The sequence below is a fragment of the Rhinolophus hipposideros genome (genome assembly GCF_964194185.1).
Source record: "Rhinolophus hipposideros genome assembly, chromosome: 15".
Classification (NCBI taxonomy): domain Eukaryota; kingdom Metazoa; phylum Chordata; class Mammalia; order Chiroptera; family Rhinolophidae; genus Rhinolophus; species Rhinolophus hipposideros.
In genome coordinates this window covers 16,822,331-16,845,114 of record NC_138061.1, presented here as the reverse complement: position 1 = coordinate 16,845,114, position 22,784 = coordinate 16,822,331, and the positions used below count along the sequence as shown (strand labels likewise).

The following is a 22,784-nucleotide window of genomic DNA, read 5'->3' as shown; positions in this document are numbered from 1 at the left end:
TCGACTTGGGTGAGACTCTTCATTTTAGAAGTCCCCCCAGGTGGTTCTGATGACTGGTCATGTTTGGGAATTACAAAGTCGGCCCACATTTTGAGGGAAGATGGTTACATGTCATCCACCATCAATAAGACAGTTCAGCTTTATTTCTAAACCTTTCTTTCTGAAATGTAACACAGAGAGAAAAGCACACAAAACAGAAAACATGTCTCAAAGCAAACATCCACCTCCCAATTGAGAAACAACACTGCCAACAGATAACATTTTTTTGGGCAACCAGCTAAAGAAAATCTTTAAAATGTTCCTATTTATAGACCACTGGAGCTATTCCATTTCTCTAGCACCTGAATTACAAACCTGGGATTCTAGATGTAGCTCTCATATTCTTGGGCTTTTTTCTGACTTAAAAGAGTTGACTTTTCACCCTTCATAATCTTGCACTTGGATCCTGTAATTAAACCAGAAGTCAGAATCTGCCTTCAAATCCCAACTCCTCCACTTGCCTGCAGCGTGATCTTGGACAAGTTACTTTACCTCTCTGGCCTTTAGGTTGCTCATGTATAAAATAATAAGAATGATAATCTCTACCTCACAGGATTTTGTGAATTTATTGAGGAAATTCAACATTGCCTGGCAACCGACAGTTTTCCTATCAGACCCCGTTTTCACTTTGTTCCTCTCCAAACTATCTCTTCCCAGAAATTATGCCCTCTATCCCCGGTATCTGGGCCCTATGCCAGAGAGGCCTGTGTCATTTCCATCCATCCACAGAGACCCGCTTTCTTATCTCTTGCCTTAAAAGGAAACAAACAAACAAAACCTCTCTTTGACCCCATGTCTCTCTCCTGCCATCACCTTATTTTTCTGCTTCCCCTCATGGAAAAGTTTCTGTAATTACTGTCTCTGCTTATTCACCCGACGTTTCCTTTGTGCTCTGCAGTTGAGCTCCTGTCGTTCCTAAGCCACTGAGAGCACCCCGTCAAGATGACCGATAATATCTGCATTGCCCCAGTTTGGTTACGGCTCTGTTCTGAACTCAGTTGGCCTTTCAGCAGTATTTGACAGAGTGGACCATACTGAGAGTTAGAGGGAGAGCCTTCTAGACAGAGGGAACTGTAAGCGCAAAGGCCCTGAGATGGGAACATGGGAACATGCTCAATGGGGTCAGGAAACAGAAAAAAAAAAAGCTGGTGTGGCCGAAGCACAGAGAGGGAGCAGTATGAGCTGAGAAGGATGAGGTCTGCAGGGGCCGGATCACATGGCACCTTGTGGGCTAGAGTGGAGCTTGGCACTGAGCAGGTGCCCAGTGTTAGCTGTTATCATTGTTATTAAGAGCTTAGTGGTGCCAAGCGGGAAGGGGGCTGGGTGGGGCCGTGAAGGAAAATCCCAAGGCTGAAGAGCTTTCCGTCTAGTTGAGGGTCTTATACCTGTTACATCAGTAACTGGCCAAGAGCCTTTGAGCCGATGTCTTGATGGTGAATTTGGCCTCCCCCCCCCACTTTCCTGATGAATTGTGCCCCATCCAATCATTCTCTCTGGATAATTAAGGTTTAGTTTTTCAGTTGAAAGAGAGCAGAAGTGGACTGTCAGTCTCAGGGAAGAAAGAGATGACTAAGAAGATACCAACCATGAGATCACAGTGTGGGCTGGGGACAGAGCCCAGCCCTGCTATCCTGTCTGCTTTTCCAGATCACTCCAAGGGATCCCTCCCAAACAAATAATAGCTGCTCCCTGCTCTTCAACTTGTGCCAAGCTGCACATCGCACAAAAGAAAGCAGACTCTGGGAGCAGCCCTTTGGATTCCTGAGGCAGCACGTGTGATCCAAAGTGGGCATGTTTTTTATCGTCTTTGCCACCCACATCCTACCACAGCACACCTGCAGGCACACGCACACTCAATGTATCCACACACTTCCCACACACTCAACACTCAGACATTTAATACACGCAACACATACAAAACCCTCACACACGTAGTCAGTATGCGAGTATGTTCAACAGATACACACATTCAGTGCACACACATACTCAACACACTAAGCAACAGGTGCACATGGGCAATAAGCACACACAGTCCACATTCGTGCACAAGCTGAACACTCGTGATGCCAGTGGACTGTGAGATACTTCCCATTCCTTTGCCGTTATTGCCCAGCGTGTGGAAAACTGACGTGAGTTAGGAAAGAGTCACCATTTTCAATTATAATTTTATGCCATTTATCTGCCAGATCAGAGTCGAGTGGAAAGGGGATCAGGAAAAATGAGCAGGTAATTCTTGCACATGAAGACACAATTGGCATAGGGCACTGTCTTTTTCCATATCTCTGCCTTTCTGTCTCTGTCTTTATCTCCAGTATAGAAAAGTTGGTCCAGAAGAGTGACCCATGTAGAAATGAACTCAACAAAAAGTGAATGTGCACTATGGCCTTTCAAGGAGACCTGTTTAAAACAGGCCACACTGAGTTTCCCACCCCCCCCCCCCCGCCCAAGCTTGGTTGTTTAGAGTATTCCGGATATCATCTGGGCAGATTAATTGATGTTGAATGATATGAAACCAAAACTTTAATGAAGAACCGCATTAACAAGTGGAATAGATGATCTTGCCACATCTAAAATGAATTTGCTTTCATTTCCAGACTCTGACGCTAGCAGAGTTCTTCCTCAAAATGAGAAACCCATAGAGCATTCTAGGTGATGGCATGTAAATGAGTAAGATCACTGTGTTCCCTGTTTTTGATTCCGGTAGACCATTCATATGGCAAGAAATATGCTAGGGAAGAATATATTCCATTCTTAATCAGGTTGTTTTCAGATTTTTCTGCTTGAGGACAGTTTGTCATTACGCTAGTTTTTGAGTGCTCCTCTGTTTCATGTCTGGTAGCTCGATTCTTGTTTTCCTGCCATGCTCCATTTTCAGCATTCCAGGCCACTGTGATATCTTTATCCTCTCCGTTTTAGATTCTACAGCATCTGTCACATGTCTAAATGTGTCTGGCTCAATACAGGTGCTTCACTTGAAGAAAACCTAATAAAGAATTAAAAGTCATAGTCACAGAGAAGGCTTCAGCAAGATTTCCTTCATAATTATCTTGGGAGCATTTGAGATCTTGCTCCTCAGCATATGTCGTCAGTTTTGACTCAAACCCTTATAAAAAAAATTCTTTTTAAGTTGTTGTCTTACTACTTTAAAAATTTTAAATTTACATTAATAATCTTATTTTGAAACATCAGTGTGGCACTGATGGAAATGGGGAAAAAAAACTAGTCCATCACCAACACATAGTGTTAGAAGCAATGAAATAAACAACATCAAAAACCAATGAATTCTATGCATGAAAAGATACACAAAGGATGAAAAACAAAGACACAGAATGGAGAAAAAGATGTTTGCAGCACATTAATTATAAAGGGAATTATAAGAATCAATTAAAATAAAAATGGGCAAAAAACGTGAACTAACACTTTACGTGGGAAATCCTAATGCTCGATGGAGTCCTCACCGAGCAAACTCTTATCCCCACGAAAAAGAATAGTAAAACCACGATGAAAGCCACAGGGTCACCAGATATCCCCAAACTAGGCCGTCTCACAATTCCCAGTGTTGGTGAGGACACTGAGCAGCAGAAGCTCTCTGGTGGGAGCATAAACCATAATAAAGCCTTTGGAACACTCTGACCACCTTCTAAAGCTGAACATCAAGCCAGACCCCTGAGCAGTAATTCTACCCCGAGACCTAGTCCTAGGAACCAACGAGAACGTGTGCACAAGCCCAGTGACGAAAGCAGTGTGATGTGTGATGGTTGCAAAGTGAAAACAAGCCAAATGACCCCCAACCATGCCCTAGATAAATAGATGGCGTGCTGTTCACACTGTGGAATAGTACATAGCAAAGAAGGCCATCTAGGCACAGCTTCAGACAAAGACACTGACGAAGCTCAGCAACTCCACCCTCCACCCATCTGGTTTCCCCACTGGACTTGCAGGACATTTCAGGGTCAGATTCTCCGATAAATTCAGTGATGTCCTAATGCCGTAGTTATTCCTGTGTGCAGAGCCTTCCCCTGCTGATGCCCAGACATTGCGTGGGTGTGAGAGGGTCCTGGGCTGCCCCTGGTCATTGCTGTGTTGCTGTCACTGCATTTCAAAAGCATTTGGCCCCCAACAAGCTGGCTCTTGAAGCATAGGTGCTTGTGCAGGTGGAGTCGTACAGCCCTCCTGCTCCTCTCAAGCTGGGTGCCTGTCCTCAAAGTGTTTCTCTGGCTCCTGCTGCTGTTCCTGGCTGTGGCCCCGGCATTCCTGGGGCCACCTCTTCAGGGGCTGGGGATGGTGTTGGGCCCATAAGATGCTTCAGTTCTTATGTCCTGCATTCCCGTGTTCACTCCCCTTGAGTTCAGTGCATTTTAAAATGGCTCTTTCCCCCATAAGATGTCAAATCATATATCCGTTGTCAAAATAAGGTCCCCCAGAAGCCTTGGCGAAGGAGGCAGCCAAGACCCTGGGTTCTGCAGACATAGCGCAGATTCATACCTGGGTGGAAGGCACACCATGAAAACGTTAAGACATGGAATGAATGTGCTGAGTACCAAGGACCTTGCTTTTCCTCCAGAAAATAACTGGATGCCTCTTCTCCTTCCCAGCTGCAGGCCTCTGCAGCCCCTTAACCATGTCTTTCAGCCACCTCCCCCCCACACAAAGGTTTCATTTAAAATTTTGCCTAATTTCTCCAATAGCCCTTGCGGGTTTTTCCTTCTAGGAACCCTCAGAGTTGACTCCCAGTCTGCCCCCGCCACCCAACCTCACCCCACCCCCATCAGCATCCAGGTAAAATAAGCTTCTGGAAGGATCCAAGTCACAAATCAGCTCAGCCCTGTGGCCGCTTTACGTTGAAGTGGGTATGTTTTTATAGTGGTTTGTTGTATTTCTATTTTGTAATTAGTCTAATTTAAAAATATAACATCGGTCAAACATGTACACTGTACAAAATTCAAAATGTGAAAAGGGGGGCACGTGGTGAAGAAAGAGTCTGTCGCTCTCATCCCTGTCTCCGGCCTCCCAGCCCCTTACTCAGAGGCGACACTGTCACCAGCTTCTGCCAGAGACTGTGTGTATGTACGATCACATGTGCCATTAGCTTTGCTCTTTTTGAAATCCTCAAACAATTGCCTCCGACACACAAGCCTTTTCACTTGGCATTTCTTGGCAATTGCACATTTAGCTCTGCTTTGTTCAAGGCTTCGTACGACGCCACAATGCAGAGGTTCCAATGGCTGGACACTGGGAAGTTTTCCTAATTTTTGTTTAGTACAGATGAAGCTGCTGTGAATAAGAACCTCTGTGTTTGCATGTCCTTCTTCAGACCGAGTTTCCTTGAGTAGTTACTAAAATGCTTAATTTTTTTATTTCAAGGAAAGAGGATGTGGGAAGGGAAGGGTCTTCTGCGGGCCTGCTGGGGAATCAGGGCTCTTTGGTCTCCCACCACGTCCCCTTGGGAGGACTGCTTCTGACCTGGAGGTGAGATGGGAAACCTAAGAATGGGCTGGATGAAATGCAGTACCATGTTGGTCAAGGTGCTTTCAGAGGTTGAAAACATTATACAGATATAACAAGGTGTGACTAAAAACCAATGGGGCAGATTCTACTGGAAGCATGTACTAGAACCAGCCATATTGCTTTATGTTTGGTTAGAAGGTGCCCAGAAGATTGAGAACTCCTCATTCGGACTGACTGAGGGAAAAACTGGACATTCATTGTCTTGTGTAGAAGTTCATGAGGTAGGAGGCTGGCTTAGGCACTGCTACATTCAAATGCTCCAACGATGTCACCGGGACTCAATTTCTCTACCTTGACCCCCTCTTCTGATGTACAGTTGTTCCCCACCCCCCGTATCTTTGGGCAGTATGTGCCAAGACCCCCAGTGGATGCTTGAAACCATAGAAAGTACTGAACCCTATATATACTGCTTTTTTCCTACACATTCATACCTATGGTAAAGTTCATAAATTAGGCACAGTAAGAGATGAACAACAATAGTAAAATAGAACAATTATAACAATGCGCTGTAATAAAAGTTATATGAATGTAGTCTCTCTCTGATAATAAAGATGGCTGCCAAGTGACTCAGCCATCTTTGGGTGGGGAGTCTGTACAGTGTGGATGCACTGGACAGAGGGATGAGTCACGTCCCCGCTGGAGGGAGGGGGACAGTGTAACAGTGCATCATGCTACCCAGAACGGCTAGCAATTTAAAACTTTTGAATTGTTTATTGCTGGAGTTTTCCACTTAATATTTTTGGACCATGGTTGACAGGGTAATTGAAACCGCAGAAAGCAAATCCGTGGATGGGGGTGTGAGTGCTGTATTAGCTTCATTCTCATCAGTCTTCCCATTGTGAGGGCAACTTGGCCATAGCAGCCCAAGCTTCATGTCCCCTCAGGCTTTTGTACAGCAGGAAAGGGAAAGAATCTTCTTCCCCAGTAGCCGAAACCCAAATCCCAAAATGAATTTCCTTGACCCTGATTGGCCAGTCTTTGGTCAGATGGCCATCTCTGAACCAGCCAGAGAAAATGGTTCTCTGCTTGTCCCAGCATTTTCTGAGACTGAAGGCAAAGTCATCTCCACTGGAATCCTGTGGACTGAGAGGAAAAGAGTAGATTTCTGAACATAAACCCAGTGCTTTGCTGGCAGTAAGTGAAATGGACATGCGACCTTCACGAAGTCATAGGTTTTCACTGCATTTGGGGACTTGCCATTCATGCGCCTGTCATTTCAAAATTCTGGCTCAGACAGCTGAGCTCCCTTCAAATATCTCCGCGTTCTGTTTTAGGGACTGGTAGAAACAAGCAATTCGATGCATGTTTGTGGCCAAGAGAAATGTTTATATATTGAAATGGCCTTTGAAATTGTTTCTTTCTTTATGAGACAGAAGGAAACTCTTCTTCCTGTCACATAAAGAGGTTTGCCCTCCAAAGGGCTAGCAAAATGAATTTAGTTCTTAATCAGAGTAGCAGGGAAAGCAAACACATAAGGCTGAGCATCCTCCCTTGTGTACAACTGAGAGGAGAGAGCAGGTGCAGGAAACCCCACAATATAGTAAGGACATTCAAATCAGGGCAAAGAGGAAAAAAGCAACGTTTGTTTTTTAATCCAACATGTGGTAACTTTTAAGGTAAGCTCAGCCATGCTTTTACTGTCACAAAGGGAAAGTAGAGGAGGTTCCCAAATAAGGAGCTCCCTCAACTTTCAGTTTTGAAAGAGCCAATTATGGGATGCGAATGACTCAAAATTGTCCTAGGATGTTAACGCTGAAATAAATGATGAATGTGTTCATTCTTTAGTTTTATTTCCTTAGTCTATGCATCTGTTTCAAGTCCTCTCTGTATCTTTTTTCTGATTATTTTCCCAACTACACTCCACCCTCAAATCTTCCTGTCATAGGAGCTTGCCAGTCTCACTGAGCACAGGGGACTCAGCAGGGCTCACAACCAGGGGACAGGCCCTCCTGAGCTAAGGATGGCTGCTCGGGGCCCTTTTCCCATCTCACCGCTCAGGTAGGTCAGCAGTTACCATCCTGCACTCCACTCTGCTTTTGGAGAGACTGGGGTGACTCTGGGGACAGGTGAGCTCAGCAGGCAAGCTGGAGGGCGCCATCAGGGGCTTGGGTGGAGAACAGATGATCTGACAGCCTCGGGAGGAAACAGGATCAGAGGGGCTATCGGCTCTTTTCCTGGCTTATGGTCAAGCAGTTCCCAACTCCTTCCTCCTTGTGTTTTGTTTCCAGGCAACTAGTTCCCCTACAAACAAGTACCCAAAACTGTGTCCACCCTCAGATTTTGCTTTGTTTAATCAGTAACAAGTTTTCACATATTTCAAATTTAAATACCTGTGGGTACAGAATGTTTACCCTTTAATTTGCCACAAGCCCCACCACTCCCAATTGCTTTCACAGGCCGGCTCCATCATGCCTTATCTGACTCTGACCTTCAGTGGGTGGGTGACTATTAGCCCTTTCACTTTTATCACCTTAATTCTCTCGCCCCTTTCTCCTTCTGGGAAGTCAACAGCCTCAAGGAATGACGCTCAGCCTTGAGTGTCTGCCCGCTCCCGTGCCCCACAGCCTCACCAGCCCCACTGGGCCCCCCCGCCTCACGTCTGCCTTTCATATCCTCAAACAAGTCATCCCCCTCAGAGTCTCACATGTTCTGGTCCCTCTTCCTGCCAGGCCCTCTGCCTCCTCCTAGTTAATTCACACTCCGCCTCCAGATTTCCACCAAATGTCACTTCCCGAAGAAAGGCCTTCCTGAGGCCCAGGCCAGGCTGGACCTGGATCCCTGACATCCTCAGAACACCCTGCACTTCTGCTGCATAGCACTTACCTCGTCTTGTAATAATCTCCTGCGAAATTAACTATTAACTGATGTCTCCCCCAACCCCTGACCTCTACCATCTCCTAGACGTGAGCTCAGGGAGGGCAGTTTCTCTGTTTACCTCTTTCATAGTTGTATCTGCACCTCTTGGCACAATTTGAGTGCTCATTACATATTGATGAGTGAGTGAGTGAGTGAGTAAACGAAAGGATAGTTAGGATGTCATCAGACTGAGATGGCAGGGAGGAGAATTTCAGGAGAAAGTATGAACAACGGTCCCACGATAGCACAGCATGGAGCATCTGATGGTACTATGAGAAGTCTGGTTCATTCATAAATTCCAGCTTCCGTGAATGAGCTGGACTTCCTGAGGGCACCCCATGAGCAGGAGGCTGTCACACCGTCATTCTTTCCCTCACCACTCTGTCCCAAGGGTCCACCGTGTGTAGGCAGGAGAGTTACTCAGCTTCTGTGGGCCCTTTGACTTCTCCCCAGAAAGTCCCCTTTTGCACTCCCTCTGCTAAGTTTTCCTCAACTTGCCCCATCTGTTTAAACCCCTTACTCCATTTCTCTTTTTTCCATCTGAACTCTGGCCCTCGGCAGCACTTCCATTTAGTGGAGTAAGGAGAACAGCCTTCCCAGGACAAACTTTTCTAAATGTTTGTGGTTTTACCCGAATTGTTTTTGTTTGAGGTTAAAAGGGATCCATTGATTTTTCTGACCCATTCAGGAACTTTGCTATTTTTAAATACGAGAGGGATGTGCCAAGTGATAGCAAATCGAAACCACCTCCATCGGTGAAAATTACCTTCAAGAAGGACAGACCATGGAGCATTTGAGATCTTGTTCCTCAGTATATGTTGCCAGTTTGGCTAAAATAAACTCATAAAAATTTCAAAAAAAGAAAAGAAAAGGACAGAAAAGGACAGACCAAATTTCAAAAAAAGAAAAGGACAGACCAACTTTGGTGAAGTAATGGAGAGGAGAGTCTGGGTGAAGTCTGGGTGCAGGAGTTTGGGGTGCTGAGCCAGTTCCGATCCTGGCAGGTGGGCCTGCACAGCACTAGCCTTCTCTGCACCATGAGGGACTTGGTCAGGTGCTGGCTTTCAAGCCCCTGTGTAACTCTGGTGACTCACCTGAGGTCAAGTGCAGTGGATGTCACTCTTTCCCCCTTCACTGAAGCCCAGGAAAGCCCCAGAGCATAGGTCACCATGCGGCAGACTCGGCAAACTGCCTGTGTCCCTAGATAATCATCATGACTGTCTGGGGAGGAGGTGCATTGTGAGGTCCAATTTATAGGAATGGAAGGAGATTAGAGAAGTGGCTCTTTCTGTGTTCTGTGAAGGCTAAGACTCTCACTTCCACCCACTAGGGCTGTGACTCAGAAGTGGGCCTCATGATTGGTGTTATGGGTTGCATGTTTGTGTCCCTCCCAAATTCATGTTGAAATCCTAACCCCCAATGTTATGGTTTTAGGAGATGGGGATTTTGTGAAGTAATGAAATCATGAGGGTGGGGTCCTCATGAATGGAATTAGTGCCCTTATAAAAGAGGCCCCGCAGAACTAGCTCAGTCTCTTTCTGCCATGTGAGGATAGAAGAGGAAGGCGACTGTCTGCAACCTGGAGGAGGGTCCTCGCCAGAATCCAACCATGCTGGTCCCTGATCTTAGAATTCCAGCTTCCAGAACTATGAGAAATAAATGTGTGCTGTTGAAGTCACCCAGTCTACGGTAATTTGTTATACCACCCGGAGCTAACACAGTGGGGATGGCAGAGGATTCTCTGCATACCTGGGGTGGGGTCTCTGCATAGTCCCCTCAGGGGACCACTGATGGGAATATGCTGGTGTAATTTGGCAAGGAATGAGGAAAAGGCTTCCTCCCCTTCTGCACCCCTATCCCGATCCGAGAGGCATGCTCATCACCAAAGGGAACACAGAGGTGGTCAATCAGCAGGTGTTTCCTTCCCCTGGGGATTCATTATAGTGGAACAGAAGAAATTCCCGAAGAGTCACCGGCTCAGGGACACTTATGGCCTGGACAGTTAACAATAAAGCACCAGGTTAGTGCATCCCAGGACCAGACTACAACTAGGATCCATGTACCTGGAAGGGCCCCTAAAAGCAATGGAACCACTCAAAAAAGCTTAGAGCTTGCCGAGGTTTCCGTGCTGGGCCTGGGGAAGAGATGGTGGGTAGAGGAAGGCACAGGACAGGGGCTCAGGACTGCATGTGCCAGGCAGTGTAAGCACTGCCCCCAAGGCAGACTGCCTTGCCTTGTTTTTGAAACGACACAGGCTTTACAGCTCCAAGCATGGCTGGCCTCTGGCTACAGGCCAGAAGACCCCATCCAGACCCTTCCACTCTCCCTAAATGCTTTTCATTGGCCTTTGCCCACTCAGGAAATTTTACAAGTCTCTGGTTTTCTAAAAAAAAAAAAGGAAAGGCAAAACAAATATGACCTCCCTGCCAGGCCAGTGCTCTAGATGGAGTCTTCCATGATGGAGTGTCCCCAGCCCTCTGCCACTTGTGCCCTCTGTAGGACATCTGGGGACAGTGAGACACAAGCCTGCACGCCCATGCATTCTTTTTCCTCTCGTTTTTGCTCTGTTTCCAAGGTCCATTCCCGGGTCACCTTCCTTCTTGAAGCCTCCCGTACCTACGTGGTCCCCTTGGGCTCGGCTACAGAAACAAAGTGCTGCAACCCTGTTCTGACCCACTTGATGACGAGCAGTATGAGGGCAAGGACCATTCCTGTGTTGTTTGCCTATGTATAATACCTATCATCTAGGACCGTAGCTGGCACATAGTAGGTGCTCAATAAACATTTGCTGATTTAATGAATTCCATTTTTTTATTGTTTGTCTTGTTTCATGTATGCAATTTGGTTGCCCCAAGTGGACTGCAAGCTCTTCAAAGCTTAATCTTGGTTTCATAACAGTGTTTGTAAAATTCTTGTCCACTGATTCAGGTGGCCAACTGAGCTCAGTGAGAGTAGTTCGATGAAGGGTTGGGTAAGGTTGAACGTCCTTGCCAATGCTTTCACTAGAATGCAATTTGACAATACAGATCAAGAACCTTAAAACCGTCCATATCCCTCGGCTTGGGAATAGTACTTCTATAAATCGATACTGAGGAAATTAATGGACATGTCATCAATATTAATAAAACAAGAGTGGCTGCAATTTACTAAATACTTATATATACCAAACATTCTTCTGCTAGCCACTTTACATATATTCTTCCATATGACCCTCCCAGTCACCCCCAGGAGAGAAGCACTATGATCCTCATTTTACAAATGAGAAAACAGGTTCAGAAAAATTGATGAAATTTGACTATGATCATATCCCCGGTAAATGGAAGAGCCAGACTTTGGCCAAGGAATATCCCACTCCAAAGCCAATGCACTGTATCCTTATAACAGTGAAAAATCATAAGCAATCTAAATGTCTAGCAAGAGAAGACAAATTGAGTTAATTATGATATGCCCACAATATGGAATATGACTAGCCATGAAAAATGTTTTTGGAAGACTATTCAATGACATAGTAAATACTTTAAATAAAAAGTTATGTGGGGGCCTGCTTGGTGGCTCAGGTGGTTGGAGCACCATGCTCCTAACGCCGAGGTCGCCAGTTCGATTCCCACATGAGCCAGTGAGCTGCGCCCTCTACAGCTAAGCCAGCTAAGATTGTGAACAACAGTCTCCTGGGAGGTGGGCATGAACTGCCATGGGCTGCCATGGGTTACGGTGTACTGCCAGGAGTGGCTGGTGGCCAGCGTGAGTGGCCAGCAGCCAGCCGTGGGCTGCCGTGGGCTGCCGTGAGATGCTGTGAGCAGCTGACTGATGACCGGTGACTGGTGACCAACTGCCCCAGACAGGAGAGGGGGCGGAGCGCAAGGCTCCTAATACCAGCAGGGGCCAGAGAGCTGTGTCCTACACAACTAGACTGAGAGACAATGGCTTGGACTGGAGTTGGGGCGGGAGAGTGGAGGTGGAAGAAGGAGAGAAAAAAAGTTATGTGAAAATAATAAGTGACTGTAGTGGGTTGAATGACCGCCCCTAAAAGATATGTTCATTTCTAAATCCTTGGAGCCTGTGATGGTGACTTTCTTTGGAAAGGTCTTTGCAGATGTAATTAAGTTAAGGATCTTGAGATAAGATCATCCTGGAATACACAGATGGGTTCTAAATCAAATGACAAGCATCCTTAAAAGAGACAGAAGAGGAAAAGACACAAAGAAGTGTAGGAGGCCATGTGAAGATGGCGGCCATGATTGGAGTGATATGGTTATAAGCCAAGGGATGGCAGCACCCAGGAGAAGCTAGAAGAGGCAAGAAGCAGGTTCTTCCCTACAACCTTTGTAGGGAGTACAGCCCTCCTGACACCTTGGTTTCAGACTTCTGACCTCCAAAACTGTGCGTGAATACATTTCTTTCAAAATACATTTTTTCAAAGTTTGTGGCAATTTGTTGCGTCAGCCTCAGGAAACTAACACAGCTTTCTGGCCATGTATGACTTTAGAAATCTTACTCTTGTCATGGAAATTCAGACCCACTGCACTCTGACCCCAACCTACATCTGAAGCTGACAAGCATTCTGCCTCAGGAAATGATGTCCTTTCTCTCCTGGGCCTGTGTCCCTTGATGTGTCTATCTGGCCAAGGAGATCAATACACATATAGACACACGTCTATGTGATATAAAAGTCTATACTTAATACCACCACTGGCAACACCGTCCAGATGTCAAGCTTTGCCCTAGGCACTAGGGACACCGTGAAGACCCACTTCCATTGTGTAGTGCTTTCCAATTTGCAAGTCACATCCCTCTGCATTAGTCTCCTGAATCTTCACACCACCCTCCAAGGTAAGGAAGGCAAAACATTTCATACCTGTTTTGCAAATGAGTAGACTGACGCTCCAGAGACATTAAGTGTCTTGCTCAAAGTCATGCAGTAGGGCAGTTTAAACCCAGCAGCCCTGCCTGTTCTTTCCATGATACTAAGCTCTCTCCAACCCCAGTGTTTTGGAAGTCCAGGGAGAGGAAAGTGAAATCTCACAGCATGGATCGAGGCAGGTTTCTTAGAAGAGGTAGAATTTCAGCAGTCTTGTAAAATGGAACTAATAGAATCCCAATAGATCAGGGGTTGGCAAATTACGGTCTGGGGGCTGAATCTGGACAGCCTCCTGTTTTTGTAAATAAAATTTTATTAGAACACAACCTTGCTCATTCATTTACACATAGTCTATGGCTGTTTGCATGCTACAACAGGAGAGTTGGGTAGTTGTGACAGAAGTTGTGTGACCTGTTAAGTCAAAAATACTTACTGTTTGACCTTGAGCAGAAAAAGCTTGCCGATTGCTGCCATAGATGAATCCGTGTGTGGGAGGAGCTTGTGGGGCTGGCGGGTGAATGCCTACAATATAAGGAAATCCACAGCTTCTGGTGAAAAGTAATATTCCATTCCTTGGAGTAGCTATATTTCTAGTCTTATTAAATAACAAACCCTTACATGGTATCTATTATGTGCTAGGCAGTATTTTACACACAACTGTTGTTTCTTGTTAATTATTATTATCATCATTATTTCTATTTTATACATGAGCAAATAGGGACAGAGATCAAGTAGCACGCCCAAGCTTACACAGCCAGGGTTCGAAGCCAGCAGGTCACGCCAGAGGCTGTGTGGAACCGCTCCATGTGGCTTCTCACACCCTTAGGAATCCTGTGCATTTATTAATTCATTTGACAAGAATGCAAGGAGCCCTGCTGTGATGCTGTACTAAGAGCCATGAGTTTCTGCTCAGGCATTTTCCTGATAGCCCCACATACCCTACCCCTCACCTGGGAGCAGAAAACACTATTTGCAGAATGGTGACTCTCTTGATGCACTGGCCTTGGGAGGTTAGGGAAACTATGACAGAGCAAATGAAAAGGCTTTTCCGGAACAAGGACAAAGAGCTAAAGGCATGAGGCAATGATCAGAGACAGACTCACCAGCTGAGTAAGGGAGGGAGGGAGGCTGTGGGTCCCTGTCGTGATGCCCAGGACTAGTCACTGGCCGTGAGGACATCTTACATCCACTGAGGCTGCAGGACCGGAGAGGATGAAAATGATGGGCAAAGGGGGCTCCAGCCCCGTCAGCATCAGTCAGCGTGGTTCAGGTCCCCAAATATCCTAAGGGGCCTGATTTCTCAGCCCTGCACCCCGCAAAGGTGATTGGTGCAAAAAAAATTAAGCATCTGGCATCTTATCGGGAGACACACAATTTCATACTGATCATGTCATCTGAGGTGGGGGAAGGAAGGAGGCTGTTCTCCTGGAGTATGTTTAAGAGGATGCAGGGCTCACTGGAACAGGCGCCACCTGCAGAGGTGAAGCCACCTGTCCCTGGCCTCCTGCCACCCCACCCCCAGCTGCTGGGGAGTTGGGAGGAGGAAGAGAAACTGTCTACAGTGGTATCAGCTCTCTCCACCCACAAACCCTGCTTCCCAGGCAACAAGCCTGGGAGGAGAAAAACAGGTTGTACCTCAGCGCGTCTCTTGTCACATAAATCCTTCCCATCCCCACCCCACCAGCCCAATACTGAGAAGAAGAAAGAAGAATTGATGGAGACTCCCTGACTCTTGCGAGGTATCACAAAACGGCATCAGTCATGGGGTCGTGGGTGTAAAGTTGAAAAAAAAAAAGAAAAAGAATACACTCCACCCCAAACTAAATGGAATGAAAGAAAAAAAAATACTTGAGTATGAATAACAGGCTGCCTTCTCAAGATAGCTCCATTATCTGGAGGCCGACCAGAAGGCAGGAGAGGGAACTGTTCCTGAGATTCTTAATCATTCTGAGCTGCCGCCCTCAGGGGACATCCATCTCCCGCTATCTGCCAGTGACCTCAGTTGACAACTGCGGGTGAGCTGGCCAGCTGAGGGTTTGGGGGACCCTCACAGCTCAAACAGGAAGGCTCTAGAGAAAAGGGTGGAGCACCAGAACCCACTTTAAGGACACACACACAGCCTGTCTTGTACCTCAGCACCTCTGCGCCTGTTTCCCGGTGTGCTGGTCCAAACCAGCAGATGCCACCATTTACTTCAATCAGCAAATGACTATGGAGAGTCTCCCTGTGCTATTTAGAGGTCCCAGAGGTACCAAGGGCCCAGACCCTACTCACATAGTGCTGAATGTCTAGTGGGCGACGCAGACCCAAAACAGATAAATGCTGAAACATAAATGACACTGTGCTCTGCAAGAGAAGAACCAGGTGCTGAGAGGGAAGGTACCAGAAGCCCTAAGTTAGTTGGGGGCTCAAAGGAAGTCGAGGCAGCTGTACTGTCTTGTGGTGGGTGGGCTCCTGAGGCTGTGGGAGGGGGAAGCTGTGCAGGCAGAGGAAACCACACCTGCAGAGCATGTGGCTTAGGCCACCAACGACCCAAGTTGGTACAAGGGAGAGAGAGACATGAGAGGAGGACAGGGCTCAGGCAGGGGCCAAACCGAGGTGACTGTTACTGGGTTTTCCCCAGCCCTCTGGTCGCCAGCTACCAACTAGAGCAGCCCTGAATTCTTTCTCAGGATGTTTGTGTGTTGTTTGCTTACTGTTTCTCGCTGTCTCTGTCTCTCCTTTATATTTCTCATTGCATTTAAACCTAATTCCTGTAGGTTTTCCCACCCTGCCTGTGTTTCAATACCATCATTTGCCCTCTGTGAGCTATCCTGGCAAAAGCACATGTCTAGGAAAGAAACCAGAAGACATGAGAAAGACCCTCTGAGGGCGCCTAACTTGGGGGTTCCTTCCCTGGAGACCCCACTGTCGTCCAGTGCTGAAGTCAAGGCTGTTACAGTGCTGGAGGGGAGGGAGCCAGGGGCTGGACGGCAGTCCTGACTCCACTCCCAACTGACTGTGTGACCTTGAGCAAGTCGCTCACGCCTCTGGATGTTTGTTGCCTCCTCTGTGAAATAAATGGATCACACCAGGTGAGAGGGCCCTGACCTGGGATCCGCAGGTAGGCTTTAAGGGGATCCAAGAATCCCAGAATTGCACGTAAAATTTAGTGGACATGAGTATTATGCGTTTTTCTGGGGAGGGTCGGTGGCTTTCATTCAATTCTCAAAGTGGACCAGGACTAGGAACACCTGCCCTGGGTGATGTCTACGAGCCCACAGCTTTTACGATTGTCAGATTGTCTACTTGGAAGTCTCCCCAGAGGTGCACTTACTGTGAAGCTGAGGAACCATGAGCTTCCGGCCAGGGAGGGTAGGAGACGCTGGGAGTGATGTAGCCAGGTTACAAACAGGAAGCGCTTCTACATTTCTGGTCAACTACCTGAAGAGATCTCTGAAAAAAGAGACCTGAATCCGTGGGGCAGCAGCAAACTGCTGTGATTCCCCCAATCTAAGTAAATATTCATTTTGTATTTAACTTTGTTTTCATAGTTTTGTATTCTTTTTATTAAGAAGTAGCCCCAAATTGTTAAGCCTTTGGATACCATACAACCTGGCTTCGTTCTTGGATCTGGAATGTAACCAAGGCTAAGATGACCCAACAGAGGTGACAATCACACACCTGGGGGTGGGGGGTGTCCCACACTCAGGTGCTGCTCTGACTGGTCAGCTCTCTTCTCACTGGGCAGCTTAGCTATTCTACTTCCTGTTTCCTTCCCTTCCCTTCCCTTCCCTTCCCTTCCCTTCCCTTCCCTTCCCTTCCCTTCCCTTCCCTTCCCTTCCCTTCCCTTCCCTTCCCTTCCCTTTCTTACCCTTCCCTTCCTTTCCCTTCCTTCTTTTCCTTTTTTCCCTTTACTGTGAATTCCAGGGAGTGGGTCGAAAATGACCTGAAAGAGGGGCCAAACTCCCTGGAACAATGGCCCGGTATTTTTAACGTGGGAGTGGCATCTGCTGTGACTCAACCCCATACCGGGCCAGGGACAACACCTCCCTCAGAGTAGCCCCTGCGCTTTGTTTCCCGCAGCCCAGCTGCGTTCCGCATGACCGAATTGGACACCTCTCACTTCCTCTGCAAACGGAACTTGGTGTTTGGATGACGTACAAGCAAGTCGGTTGTACAAAATAGCACATCTTCACCTCGGTCTCCCTCCTCAACCCCCAAGGCCTAAAGAAAGAGAAGAGACAGAAAAAAGTAACACTTGAAAGGAACTGGGCTTCAAACAAGCAAAGACTTTTATAAGAGCCACAAGTGCTGCCCTCAGGACTGGAGCGTGACCGTGGTGTGCTCCTTGAGGCCCGTCGAGATCTCAGGTCCCCAACCCACTGCTGTGCCAGGTCTCTGGTCTGTGGTCTGGACTCCAGCAACCATTGCCCACCTTCCTGGCTGTGTGACCGAGGCCAGCAGGTCACTGAAACCACACAGTTCTCAACCTGCCCAGCAGGTAGGACCACTTACTCCCAGCCCTTGGTTCTTTATCCTCAGGGAAGGCTTCATGTTTTGTGAGACGTAACCAGGTGGCACAGGTGGCGGGCCCACCCAGCAGGAGCCTCCTTCTGAAGCAGCAAGGAGAGCTGGGGGATGTGGTGCAGCCACTGGCCCTGCATGAAGGTTGAGCTACTAAAACACCTTCCCGGCCTTGGAAGCACCTCCTGCCTGCACCTTCTCCCACCCCAACTATAGGCCAGGGCTGGTGGTCCAAGCTTCAGGCCTTGGGGGGTGGGCCACAGCCTCCAGGTCCAGGGGAAGCCATCTCCACATGAGTCACAAGAGTCCCCACTCCCCGCCTTTACAGATGCCCTGGGGGACAGATGTTTTGGCGTCTGGCCCCGCCCATTTCCTTCCTGCTCATAGGTGGGGGAGCTAGACCGCGACACAACCATGAGCACATCCTCCAGGAATGATGCTTCTTTGAAGTTCTTGGCTGAGTTCAAATAAGCAAATAAATGAAAATATCTACAAGTCACGTGAGGCAGCTTTGGTGTGCGTCATCCGAAACGACCGCAAGGTTTCTGTTGGGCCGCACTCACACCGCAAAGGCACGGCTCTCCTCCCATGTGTCTGGTTTGTCTGAAGATAGAGCGGCAGGGGGGCCAGTGTGCAAGTCGGAGACCCGCAGCTGCAAACTGGGCACGTCCCTGACACTCCTGGGCCTCGCTTTCCTGTTTGCGTGGGACTTTGACGCCCACCTCAGAGAGATGTTCGGAGGATTAAAGGAACCCTGCTTAGCTTAGCGCCCAGCACATAGTAGGTGTCAGCGCTGACCTCACTGCCCCCCTCCTTCTCTCGTCCCTTCCTCTGACCGCACTGTCTCCACAGTAAGCTGCTCACCCTCCGGTCCCCCCAGCGTCGGAGGTCTGCTCTCCCTCAAGAGCCAGTTCAGCCTGTGGATCCATCCTCCCACCTTTGCGTCTTCCCCGTTTCCTCCCCAACCCTCTGCTGTGCCAGGCCTCTGGTCTCCGGTCTGGACTCCAGCAACCACGGCCCACCTGCCTTAGGGTGGTTCCACGCCGTAGGCATGCTGCTCTTCTGCCACTTCATGAACCTTGTCTTTTTGGGTATGTGCCCGCGTCGTGCCCTTGCACTGCTCACCCCTGGGGTCCTGCCTGCCCAGCTCGGGGCAGTAAACCTAGCCTGGGGTCAGTTCCACAACAGGGGCCACTGTAAGTCCTCAGCTGGAGGAACCAGCCCCTGACCGCTGGCCCATCACAACACAGAGGCTCCAGGAGTTCTCAGTCTCCCAGGAGTCAGCTCCCAGAAAGGTCAGCTGGGCTCCCACCCCCAACAGGTGATTTCCTCATAAAGAGGAAGAGGTGGAGGAGGAGGAGGAGGAGGAGGAAGTCACAGCCTTCGGAGGCCTATTCCTGGGATGTTGTGGTAGAAAGAACCAGAGTTCTGTCTTCATGGGCTTTGTGCACAACCTGGGATGGAGTGGGGCCACCATGAGCTTCCATCCTGGTCCCCACCTTCTCTCCCATACCCTTTAAGCAGTAGCACAGCGCTGCTTATCGAAGCTCTCTATACTTTCATCGGGTTAAGTCTGCGTCATAAGCCTTGGGTCTGACATCCTGGAACGCCTTCCAATCTGCCTGAGTAATGTCTTCCTCTGGTTTTGAAGTTTCTGCCAAGGAGGAATGCTGCTGGAATGCAGCCTCTACGACACCTGGGCTGCCAATCCTCAGCCATGAGGCTGACCCAGCCGTCTCACCCATCGGATGGTGCGGCTTCCCAGGTGTGGGCCAGGAGCTGTCTGGTGAACCAGCCACACTCTCCCAGCAAGCATGTCTCCAAGACAGGCAGCCCAGGTTAAGGACACAGTCTGCGGCTAGGAATGATTATAACAACAACAAAAATGAACAATAGTAGCTAGCTTATTAACGCGCGTCTCTGAGCCAAGCACAACCCATTCAGGATCTAATTTTATCCTCCCAGGCAACCCAATCAGACATTAATACCCCCATTTTACATATGAGAAAACTGAGGATCTAAAATTGAGCAACTGGCCTGAGGCCAAACAGTGGTGGAGCGTGTGTGCCAGGCAGCCTGGAGCCTGTTCTAACCACTGTACTCTGCTCCCTCATGGAAAGGAGTGAAGCTGACTCTGAGCCCACACAGCTTTAGAACAGCAGGTTTAATCAGCGTTAATGACTGAGTGTGTTTGAGCAAGGCTGCCTGCAACCAGCAGAGGGATTCCCCTCCGCCATGGCTACAGGTGGAAATACAAACGGGATGGAACTAGCCACTCCTTGCCTGCCCCTCCCGGCCTCTCCATTACAGCCCACTTTCCTCTCCCACATGTTTTCCAACCATTGCCCAATGTCTACCAGAAAGGAGGAGAGAGATTTTTGTTGAGCACCTACAACATGTTAGTTTCTCTTCGTCATCTATGTAATCATCATCCCAGGCCTGTAAGGGTGGGTATTATTCTTTCCATTTTACAGATGAAGAAACTGAGGTTCTGAGAAGGGAAGCAACATGTGCAAGATCACTTCATTGGAAGAACTGGGCTTGAGACAAAGCTAACCTGGATGTAAAGCCTGCACTTAGGCTTCCACACCACGAAAGAACACCTCCTCAGTAGCCAAAACAATTTCAGAAGCTTGGAGAGCAGGGCCACAGCTGATTGGGAAGGAAGGGATGGTCAGGGAAGGAGAGATTTTCCCTCCTCTGGTGAGCTCAGCCCCAGATCTCCCCTTCTCAGGCCAGCTGACCAGCCCCCTGACAAAGGGAAGGATGCATCGGGCCTCCAGCAGACAGGTGTCTGCAAGGTAAGCCACCTGTCACTAGCGTCCTGTGTAATACACTTAGCACAAAGCATCGGGAAGCACCAGACCAAGAGGCGTGACTTCCGGGTGCCACGGTCCATAGGCCACGCATCCAGTCTGGGAACGCTGGGCCTCCTGGGACCTCGCATTGCACGCACTTTGTCCACCAGTCTCCCTAGCAGCTCACCCCTCCACCTGCCAGCATTTCCCATGGCCAAGAGCGGGGCTGGGCTCTGTGCCTTCTCTTTAAGGAGATCCTTGCCTGGGACCACCCAGACCACAGGCTGTGATACACCCACTTGCTACCTCTCCCTGTAGAAACAGAGGTGGGTAGGGGCAGGTTGATTGCATGGGGTTTGAGAAACTTCAAGCAGTGCACGTAGCCGTGGGGTCAGGCAGCCCTGGGTTAAATCCCAGAGCCTTGTCCCATCAGTCGGGTGAGCCTGGGCACAGTACGGCGTCTTGTTTCAGTGTTCACATTTGTAAAAATGTGTCAATAACACCACTGCCATACTTTTGGTTCAACCAGGAACTTCACATAAGCAAGTATCCCAATGCCTGACACATAGTAGGGACTCTAAGTTAAAGCCTTTTAGTTTTTATTATAATATTAAATTTCTCTAAGTTCCATACAATCGGAAAGAAGAGCTCCAGAATAATCCCAAATGATGGAGCAAAAAAGCCACTGATTGAAATGTTCTTGGTGACTAAGAACTGAAGGACGGTTATTTAGTCTGGAATAAGAGGGTGGTGATGTCAGAAGAGGAAAGAGGACAGATCCATCTTGGGTGCTGTGCTTGCACCATAGTCTGTGTGAGAGAGAGAGAAAGGGTGAGTGTGCCAAAAGGGGAGGGGACACACATTCAATAGCCTAAAATTCAGTCCCCATCCTTAAGCCATTTATACAGAACTGGGATTAAAAAAGAATGTTAAAATTAACATTTGTGAGACACAAGGTGCCATAGGAATATAGAAATAAGAGCGTTCACTTCCCGCTCAGGTAGGGTCCTGAGTGATTTGCCACGCTTCCTGGAAGAGGTGTTATTTGAAGTGACTTTGAAGACAGGATAAGATTCTAACAGGTGGCAAATGGGGTGGGAGGGAAAAGGCAAAGAGGATTGTTGAGCAAAGCCATGAAACAGAAGACAGCCGAGGTTGCTCAGTGAATCTCAGGTAATATGGAAAAAATACCTAATACCAAAATATTCTTACTAGTTACTTCTGTGTGGTAGGATGTATTTTTTTGTACCTTTCTGAATATTCTGAAGTCTCTAAAATGAGCATGGGTGATTTTTATATTCAAGAAAAATATCACTTAAAAAAAATCAGCATCGATGGCAAAATGAGCAAAAAGACAGTTCTTCTGAGGCTGAAGATAAAGAAGCAAGAATTTTGAAAACTCCAGGAAAGTGGGCAGCAGGGAAGGGGACTGGTGTCCAACTGGGATCTCAGCCTCGGCACTGTTGAGTTTCTGGGCTGGATATTCTCTGTCCTGTGCTTGTAGCATCCCGACCTCTACCCACTAAATGCCCACCCACCCTCCTGCACCAGTTGTAACAACTAAAAATGTCTTCAGACATTTGCCAAATGTCCCCTAAGGGTCAAAATGACCCCTGGGTGAGAACCACTGCTTTAAGCCCTGAAATCTTTGATGTGAAGCAAAATCGTCTTTACCTAGATTCCTTCACGCACAAAGAGGGCAATCCCTTTACTGTGTCCCTTCTCTCCTGAAATGCTTCCTTCTTCCATCCAATCCCACCCCAACCAGAAGGCAGAAAGCCTGAACCGAGGTCTCAAGTCTTAACATCCCCCATCTATATGACTTTGGGTGAGTCAAATGGCTACTCTTCGCCTCTACAGGTTAAGTTTACTTACCTGAAAAATGATGGGTCGTCTAGATGAGCTCTAAGATTCTATGAGCCTGTGTCAGTGTGCCAACTCCTTTATTCTGTAAATGAAGAGAGTGACATTTGGAAATGGTGTCTTGCGCAAGGCCACACACCCAACCATTAGCACAGCCATTGCTAGAACCCAGGTCTCCTGATTTCTGCCTATGTCCCGCTCCACCCTATGTTCCTCCTTCCTTGTCCTCCATGGATTAGAAGCATTGCTTCCTTTTGCCAAAGATAAGAAGTAAAATGGAGAGTAACTGGGCCACTTATATGTGCCATTGAGTGAGCAAGGCCACAGAGAAACCTCTCTGTAAATAACCACTGTGC

At 47.9% G+C, this 22,784-nt stretch overlaps 1 long non-coding RNA gene across 1 annotated transcript; it reads right to left on the bottom strand.

Moving 5' to 3' along the window:
* Positions 1–2,488: 2,488 nt before the first annotated feature.
* Positions 2,489–14,751, bottom strand: LOC308508299. Its single transcript, XR_013995009.1, has 3 exons — positions 14,365–14,751; positions 13,695–13,783; positions 2,489–3,022 (listed from the first exon to the last, which is right to left on the bottom strand). It is a non-coding gene; the product is annotated as an uncharacterized lncRNA (long non-coding RNA).
* Positions 14,752–22,784: the final 8,033 nt, after the last annotated feature.